We start from the raw sequence: 9,294 nt of genomic DNA, 5'->3' as shown, positions 1-9,294 counted from the left end.
TACAATCTTTCGATATCGTAAAATACAAACACTGGTAATTTATTGTCAGCTGGGATTCCATTGTAAACTTTATTTTTGACAAATTTAGTCGTAGTAGAAGTCTTGCTACTTGGTCATCATTTTCATATATAACAAATAAATCGTCAACATTTTGGCTGTATATATTAGGTTTTAGCTCTGGTTCTTCTTTAAATAACATTTCTTCGATATGTCCAACATAGAAATTTGTTCACTATAAAAATTTAATGAAACTGATAACTTATCATGCAGATAAGGTCTTATTTCGATTTTTCATAAATCATCTTCACTGCATGTTTGGTTTATATAGTTTCTTTAAAAGTTCTTCGGCAAAGTTTATTTGATAACTCGTTTTAGACAGGATGCGTTTCGTCCCTTGTGGGACTCATCAGTAGACCGAGTTTAAACAACAGTACTTATTCAGTACAGGCTTACGATGCATAAACAGAGTGGTGCTATCAAATCTCATTTGGACTCAACACAACACACTCAATCACTATAAGTCGAGAAATCCTCGACAGCAACATCAAAGTAATATACCAGAACACCAACTACACGCATCAAACTACTTTAGTGAGAAAAATCGAAAAAACGAACTACAAACATTTATAAAATATTGTAAAAATTATGGTCTATTACCAACACACACACACACACACACACACACACACACACACACACACACACACACACACACACACACACACACACACACACACACACACACACACACACACACACACACACACACACACACACACACATATATATATATATATATATATATATATATATATATATGTTCTATAAATTCTACCGACTTCTAATCAATGCTAGTTTTTATTGTAAATAGTGACAAAGAAGAATATGCTATCGATGAAGAAAAGGAGACCAAAGTAGGTGACCAGCCAATAAAGAAACCTGACACCTAATTTCCATCTAAGTTCATTTTGACAAAGTCAATATTTCTTTATATAAACATCAACCGCACTGATGATGATTCATTCGGAATCGAGATATGGCCTTATTTGCAGCATGAATTCGGAAAATAAGTTTATTTTGAATTTTAATAAATAAGAACTTTTAGCGACACTATTAATATGAGATGAAAGAGACATGCTAGAATCATAGATAAAGCCTAAACTACGAAACTATAAAGCACATCAAGTGCTGTAAGTGTAGAGGGGTTGGAGTTGTGCATTGTAATTCAAATTGTAGTGAAGTTCGAAGTTGTTGGATTATCGAGTTGAGCTATAAATTATGGCCATCATGCAATATCTAGTGCATTTTATGATTTGCTAATACTTTAGTCGCATTATTATTACATTGTTTTCGTTCAAATAAACGTTTAAAAAGTAACTGTTTAAAGCAGTTGTGTTTATGTGTAGAAAACTAAAAACCTATGGAATACCGATAAATTTACAACAATACAAGTTACAACAGTGTAATCAGTTTAAATTTAAACGCTTGTTAATCTATGCTACAATTATAGTACTGAATTATTATGGCAAGCTCTGGGCATAGTTTTATCGGTTGCTCAACATAATCTATTGTTTAATTCCTATATGTGTAAATTCTGAATATAAGGTTTAAGCAGGGGGAAACCTGTCAAGCACGACAATCTCAAATCAACTTGGCTTTATGACACAAGAAAAAGACATTAAATATACTGAAATATTATGCAAATGCATAAAATAAATCAAATAAAGAATAATTAAAATTTGTCAATTTTCCAATAATATATTAAAAAAAATTTTAATTGGTAAAACTTGATAAATTTGATCATGAAAACTAATGAATAACACCAAACTTTAAAGCGCACTGAATGTGCGTGAGTTGGTTCGAGGGGCCATTATAGATATTCTAAGTTGTAAGCCAAAATATACATAAAAATTAATAAAATATGGTGTCTTTGCTTACATAGTTTTAGCTATGGGAAATTCTGACTTTAACTTCCTGGGTAACCGTATTAAAAGCTTTGGTTTGCATGAAATTATATTTTAAAGCTTTAATTAAATTAATGTTTAATTTTTTAGATTATAAGAATACTTTAAAACATGAAAATAAAACTGGTTACAAATTATTTTTATGCATGTTCAAACAAACTTTTATATTTATAATGTTCATAAAAATAATAATGTAATTAATTAAAAATATAAAATTAAATAAATTTAAATTTTAAATTAAAAAATTATAAGATTTGAAAAATAAATAAAAAAAATATTAACAGAAGTTTAAGAATATGATTTTTATTTGAATAAAAAAATGACTACTAATAACAACTGTTTTTCAAAAAATGAATGTTCAGCAATACTGGATTTAGATTACAAAAGATATGATGCAATATGTAAATGCTTAGATTTTAATCCTGATTTAGGATGGAGGAGTCTGGTTGCTTCACTAGATGGCACAAAATTTGCATTAAAGTAATATTTGGTTTTAAATGTTATTTTTTATTTATACATGGCTAAACATTAAAATATTAAATAAATTCAACCTAATTAAAAAAGGCCTAAATATAATTTAATATAATATAAAATATAAACTATTCTGGAATGGTCAAAAGATGGCCAAAAATGGTGTTGGAATTTTTTTCAAAGAACCACTATCCCAAGAAGTACAGGATATTAAAAGGATTAATTCACGTCTCATGTGAATCAAGATTTGCCTAGAAAAGCAAACAATGACTATTTTTCTGCATATGCACCACAGACAGACGAATCAAAAGAAATGTAAAATGACTTCTGGGCTGCTTTCTCTGACACCATCTCAACAATACCAAAATCTGGAACAATCCTGATTGGAGGCGATCTCAATGGCCAAGTTGGAGAGAAAACAGATGGTTTTGACAACGTACATGGCGGTTTTGGCTATGGAGAACAGAATGAAAATGGCAACCGCATCCTTGAGTTTGCTGAAAGTCATGGGTTTTGTTTACTGAACACATATTTTAGAAAGAGGATGGAAAATCTCATAACATACAAAATTGGGCCATCAGCCACGCAAATTGATTTCTTTGCTGTCAAGAAACAACGAAGACTATTCAAAAATGTCAAAGTTATACCTGGCGAATCATGAATCGCCCAACATAGACTCCTTGTGGCAGACCTGGTTGTCGAACTGTCACAACATAAGTCTAAACAAATGCCTCGGAGAATCAAAACGTGGAAGCTGAAAAGCAATATTCGTTGAGAAAAATTTCAACAGATTGTCGCCACACAGTTAGACCACCAATCGCAAGCCACTACAGATTGGAGTGCATACAAAACCGTTTTGATAAAAGCTGCAACAACAGTTTATGGGAAAACTGGTACAAAACGTCAACATGAACGGGACACGTGGTGGTGGAATGACAGTGTACAAAACGATATAGCTGAAAAGAAAGCTGCATACAAGCAATGGCAAAAATCAATATCTGTTGATGACCATATTTTTCGTAAGAAGAACAACTATGCAAGACGTCAAGTCGCACTGGCTCGGACAGATCAGTGCGGAGAGTGGCTCACTAAAAGCAAAGGTGAACAAATGAAATCTCTGTATTGTATAGCAAAACAAGAAAGCGTACGAAAGAAGACATAGTTGGTGGTTCATGTATCAAAAACGACAAAAATGAGATGGTTCTTAAACAAGATGGAATCAAGCTACAGTGGAGAGAATACTTCAACCGTCTGTTAAACGAAACAAATCCCATCAATGTCAACTTTGACGCTCCACCCATCGAAGGTCCGATTCCAGACATCACTGTAGAGGAGCTTACAGAAGCTCTGAAAGCTATGAAAGATGGAAAAGCAGCAGGGCCCTCTGGACTCACAAATGATCAAAGCATCTGGTACTGCAGGTAACCAAACATTACTACAACTTTGCCATGAAGTGTGGAGAAATTGTTCAATGCCGGCTGAATGGAACTATAGTATGACAGTTCCGCTATACAAAGGCAAAGGTGATCCATTGAACTGTTCATCATATCGGGGTATACGTCTGTTAGAATACTTTCCTAAAATTGTCGAGAAAATCGTTGAGAGAAGATTAACGTCGTGCATCACAATCGGAAATTATCAATTTGGTTTCCAAGCGGGGAAATCAACAATTGATGCAATTCACATCCTTCGGCAACTGCAAGTAAAGTACATCGCAATGCATCAATAACTATCACACATTTTTGTAGACCTTGAAAAAGCATTTGATCGAGTTCCCCGTAAAGCAATCAGGTGGAGTCTCATTCCAAAATATCTTGTTCGACTTGTGATGGAAATGTATACGACTAGTAAGACTTTCGTCAGCACAACGGTTGGAAACACAGATGCATTAAACATCGGCGTTGGAGTTCACTAAGGCTCGATTTTCAGTCCACTGTTATTTATAACTGTGATGGAAGAAATCACAAAACCGATACGCACTGTTGACATTTGGAATCTAATATATGCTGATGATATCGTTTTAACAGCCACGTCGGAGCAGAGTGCAGCAAAGATGTTTGAAGATTGGAACACCAGACTCGCCGATCATGGATACAAAGTCAACATCAGCAAAACCAAAGCAATGAGCACTGGTGAACCCATCCAATCCACAGCTACTGGACAATGGCCCTGTTCAGTTTGTAAAGCTGGTGTAAGTAACAATTCAATCAAGTGTCAGCAGTGTAACCAGTGGTGTCACAAATGTTGTTCAAAAATAATTGGTACTTTATATAAAGTGTCCAATTTTGTTTGTCCTGCTTGCATCATTCCACAACAACAAATACGAAATAGCAATGTTTTTGAAGCCATTAAGGTAGAGAAAGTCACATCGTTTCAATATCTGGGGGATGTTCTAGATTGTACTGGAACAGCTGAAGCTGCCGTTCGAGCTTGCATGGAATAAATGGCATCTCTTTTCCTCTATGTTGATGCGCGTGACATCCTACTGCCTCTACGATCAAGACTTTATAAATCTGTGATACGTCCGGTGTTGTTATATGGTGCAGAAACATGGCCAATGACAACCAAACTGGAAAAACAACTTCAACGAACAGACATGAAAATGTTTCGATGGATGCGACGAATTAGTCTGAAGGACCGCATCAAATCTACCGAAGTCCTGCGTCGTGCTGGTTTAGATGATATAAAGGACGAATGCCTGCAATACCGTCTGCTGTGGTTTGGTCATGTCAAACGAAGTGGAAACAGTGCCATAACTTCTCTCGCAGATGTTGAAGTACCTGGCACACGTCCCAAAGGCCGTCCAAAGAAGTCCAGGTTGCAAACAATCGAGCAAGACATGAAAGCTCTAAATCTAAATGAAATGGATACAACCGATCGTCTAATTTGCGCAAAAAATTGCGTGTCTGGACGCTGAATGAAGATTGATTGGTTGATTGACTAATTAAAAAAGCCACGTACTGCTGTTGTTTATGCTGATAAATGAGATAATTGGTGCTAATGCTAAAACACTTCAAGTAGTCTAGCAAGAAAAAGATATAGCATACATGTATTATTATAGTTTTTTTTGACTCCCAGCTAGACCTGCGACTTGCGTGATCTATATTTTATGTTCAAAAGCCCTTTGATGCAGAAATATTATAAATTAAAAACCACTTATGGTGAACATAACAAAATTTGTGAAAACTACTAGTTCCTTATAGTTAAGGGCTATATTGAAATTGGTCAGTAGATCAAAATAACTTGTTAGTATAATCCTAACTAAATATATGTATGAATATAAGTTTAGTTTAAATAAAGTTTAGTTTTTAATCAAATTTTATCAGTATATTTGATAAATTTTATTAATTTCCAATAGTCATATCACATTGAACTGTTAATATTTAAATGCATTTGAGAAGAATATATATTTGTAATGTTAATGTTGCAATGTTTAATGGATTTGATTAAAGATTATAATGAAAAGCGCCTTCACATTTTTCTAACCCTTAACCTTTGTTATGTACATGTAACTTTTTTAAAAATTAGATTCAGTTAATTTCAGACATGTAGATAAAATCTTTCAAAGTTATCAAGCTGTTAAAATTGACCTAGGCAGTTGCAAAATTAAAAAAATTGGTTGTTGGCAATCTCAAGCAATTTGATCCAATTTTGTAACCTTTCCAAAGATATAAGATTTTTGATTTTTGTTCAATATTAGCCATAAATTTTTTATTTTGTTTTAGAACAGAGTTTTAATAAATAAATAAATAATACAAATGTTACTTGTCATTGAAGGTTCCAATGTTTGCTTCTTTTCATTATATTTAATGTTGGTCATTCATTTAATTTTCACTAGATTTTTACAAATGGGAAAATTATATTGAAATGATATTTAAAATAATAATAACAACAACATATATAATAATTTATAATAATAATAATAATAATAGCAATGATAATAATAACAATAAAAGTGTAATGTTAAACATTTAAAAAATGAAAGGGAGGTGGAGAGAGAAGAATGTGCTCGAGTTCTCTATCAGGGACTAAATGTTAGTCCATCCAATCAATTGCTTCAAAAGTTAAATTCAAAAGGCATGAGTCTGCAAACATTGGCTTATTATCTTGATAAGTCAAAGATGGAAAAATGTCTCATGTACATCAAAGCTCACGGTAACAGACTTCATTTTTTAAAATTTTTTTAAAATTATTTTTTGATTTTAATGTACTCACCTATGAATGAATCAATCAATCTTCGTTTAGCGTCCAGAGACCCAGTTTCCCGAGGTAGGACGTTTTTTTCTTTGCCATCAATTTTTTGTGCCAAATTAGACAATCAGTTGTATTCATTTCGGCCTTTGGGACGTTTGCCAGGTACTTCAACATCTGCGAGAGAAGTTATGGCACTGTTTCCACTTCGTTTGACATGACCAAACCACCGCAGACGGTGTTGCCGGCATTTGTCCTTTATATCATCTAAACCAGCACGACGCAGGATTTCGGTAGATTTGATGTGGTCCTTCAGACTAATTCGTTGCATCCATCGGATCATTTTCATGTCGGTTTTTTGAAGTTGTTGTTCTAGTTTGGTTGTTATTGGCAATGTTTCTGCACCAAGTAACAACACCGGACGTATCACATATTGATAGTCTTGATCGTATTGGTAGTGGGATGTCACGCCGCATCAATATAGAGGCATCCCCTAGATATGGAGACGATGTGACTTTCTCTACCTTAATGGCTTCAAAAACATTGCTATTTTGTATTTGTTGTTGTGGAATGATGCAAGCAGGACAAACAAAATTGGACACTTTATATAAAGTACCAATTATTTTTGAACAACGTTTGTGACACCACTGGTTACACTGCTGGCACTTGATTGAGTTATTACCTACACCAGCTTTACAAACTGAACAGGGCCGTCGTCCAGTAGTTGTGGATTGGATGGGCTCACCAGTGTTCATTGCTTTGGTTTTGCTGATGTTGACTTTGAATCCATTATCGGCGAGTCTGGTGTTCCAATCTTCAAACATCTGTGCTGCATTCTGCTCAGACGTGGCTGTTAAAACGATATTATCAGCATATATTAGATTCCAAATGTCACCAGTGCGAATCGGTTTTGTGATTTCTTACTTCACAGTTATAAATAACAGTGGACTGAGAATCGAGCATTGATGAACTCCAACGCCGATGTCAAATGCGTCTGTGTTTCCAACCGTTGCGCTGACGAGAGTCTTAGTAGTCGTATACATTTCCATCACAAGTCGAACAAGATATTCTGGAATGAGTTGTCGACGTAGACTCCACCTGATTGCTTGACGGGGAACTCGATCAAATGCATTTTCAAGGTCTAAAAAAATGTGTGATAGTTATTGATGCATTGCGATGTACTTTTCTTGCAGTTGCCGAAGGATGTGAATTGCATCAATTGTTGATTTCTCCGCTAGGAAACCAAATTGATAATTTCCGATTGTGATGCACGACGTTAATCTTTTCTTAATGATTTTCTCGACAATTTTCAGGGAGTGTTCTAACAGACGTATACCCCGATATGATGAACAGTTCAATGGATCACCTTTGCCTTTGTTTAGCGGAACTGTCATGCTATAGTTCCATTCAGTCGGCATTGAGCAATTTCTCCACACTTCACGGCAAAGTTGTAGTAACGTTTGGATACCTGCAGTACCAGATGCTTTGATCATTTGTGAGTCCAGAGGGCTTTGCTGCTTTTCCATCCTTCATAGCTTTCAGAGCTTCTGTAAGCTCCTCTACAGTGATGTCTGGAATCGGACCTTCGATGGGTGGAGCGTCAAAGTTGACATTGATGGGATTTGTTTCATTTAACAGACGGTTGAAGTATTCTCTCCACTGTAGCTTGATCTCATCTTGTTAAGAACCATCTCATTTTTGTCGTCTTTGATACATGAACCACCAACTATGTCTTTTTTCGTACGCTTTGCTTGTTTTGCTATACAATACAGAAATTTCATTTGTTCACCTTTGCTTTCAGTAAGCCACTCTCTGCACTGATCTGTCCGAGCCAGTGCGATTTGAGTAGTGTATGTAGTCACTAAAATTTATAAAATAAAATTCATATAGTCACCTAGCTTGCTTTAAATCATTTTGTAATTTGTAAACAGTCATTTTTTGGTATAGTATTTTTTTAGTGTCACATAATGATTTTAGATAATGTATCCATGTTTATAGACCACTTAGAACAAAATACATTTATTCAATATCTATTAGTTCGAATTTTTAGTAGTATTTTTAAAACTTCAATTTTTGTTAGTAACAAGTCTTTCATTAAAAAAAATTATTCAAGCATGAAATTTAGATTTATTTATATATTTATTTATTACGCAACTGACCAGAGAACCACACAGGCCCAGTCAAAAAAAATTAACAGACAATTACAACTAAAGAAAATGGCAGAATATGAAAAGGAGATCAATACTAAATAAGTGTCATATCGTAATCACGAAATTAAAAAGCATAAAAGAAAATGATAATAATCAATTAATCAATCAATCAATTAGCTATTTCCACGATGTTCAACAGCGCTACTCAATGAATTTTGAAAACAGATGGGTCTTGAGATCCGCTCTGAACTTCGCAAGTGATGGAGAAGTAGTCAGAGAAGTAGGTAGAGTTCCAGAGAAAAGGACCAGATAAAGCAAAAGCAGATTTGGCAAAAGAGTGTTTAACACGAGTTAAGAAAAAGCGAGAAGAAGACGATCGTAAACCGGGGCGTTTAGGTTCAATTAATATATCTGATAAATACTTAGGAAATAATTTAGATTGAGACTTATACATGAACGTGCAAATTTTAAAAATTATTCTATATTTTATTGGTAGCCAGTGCAAGAGAACAAGATAG

This window comes from Helobdella robusta (genome assembly GCF_000326865.2).
Source record: "Helobdella robusta unplaced genomic scaffold HELROscaffold_30, whole genome shotgun sequence".
Lineage (NCBI taxonomy): Eukaryota > Metazoa > Annelida > Clitellata > Rhynchobdellida > Glossiphoniidae > Helobdella > Helobdella robusta.
Note: the sequence above shows the minus strand (reverse complement) of the source record.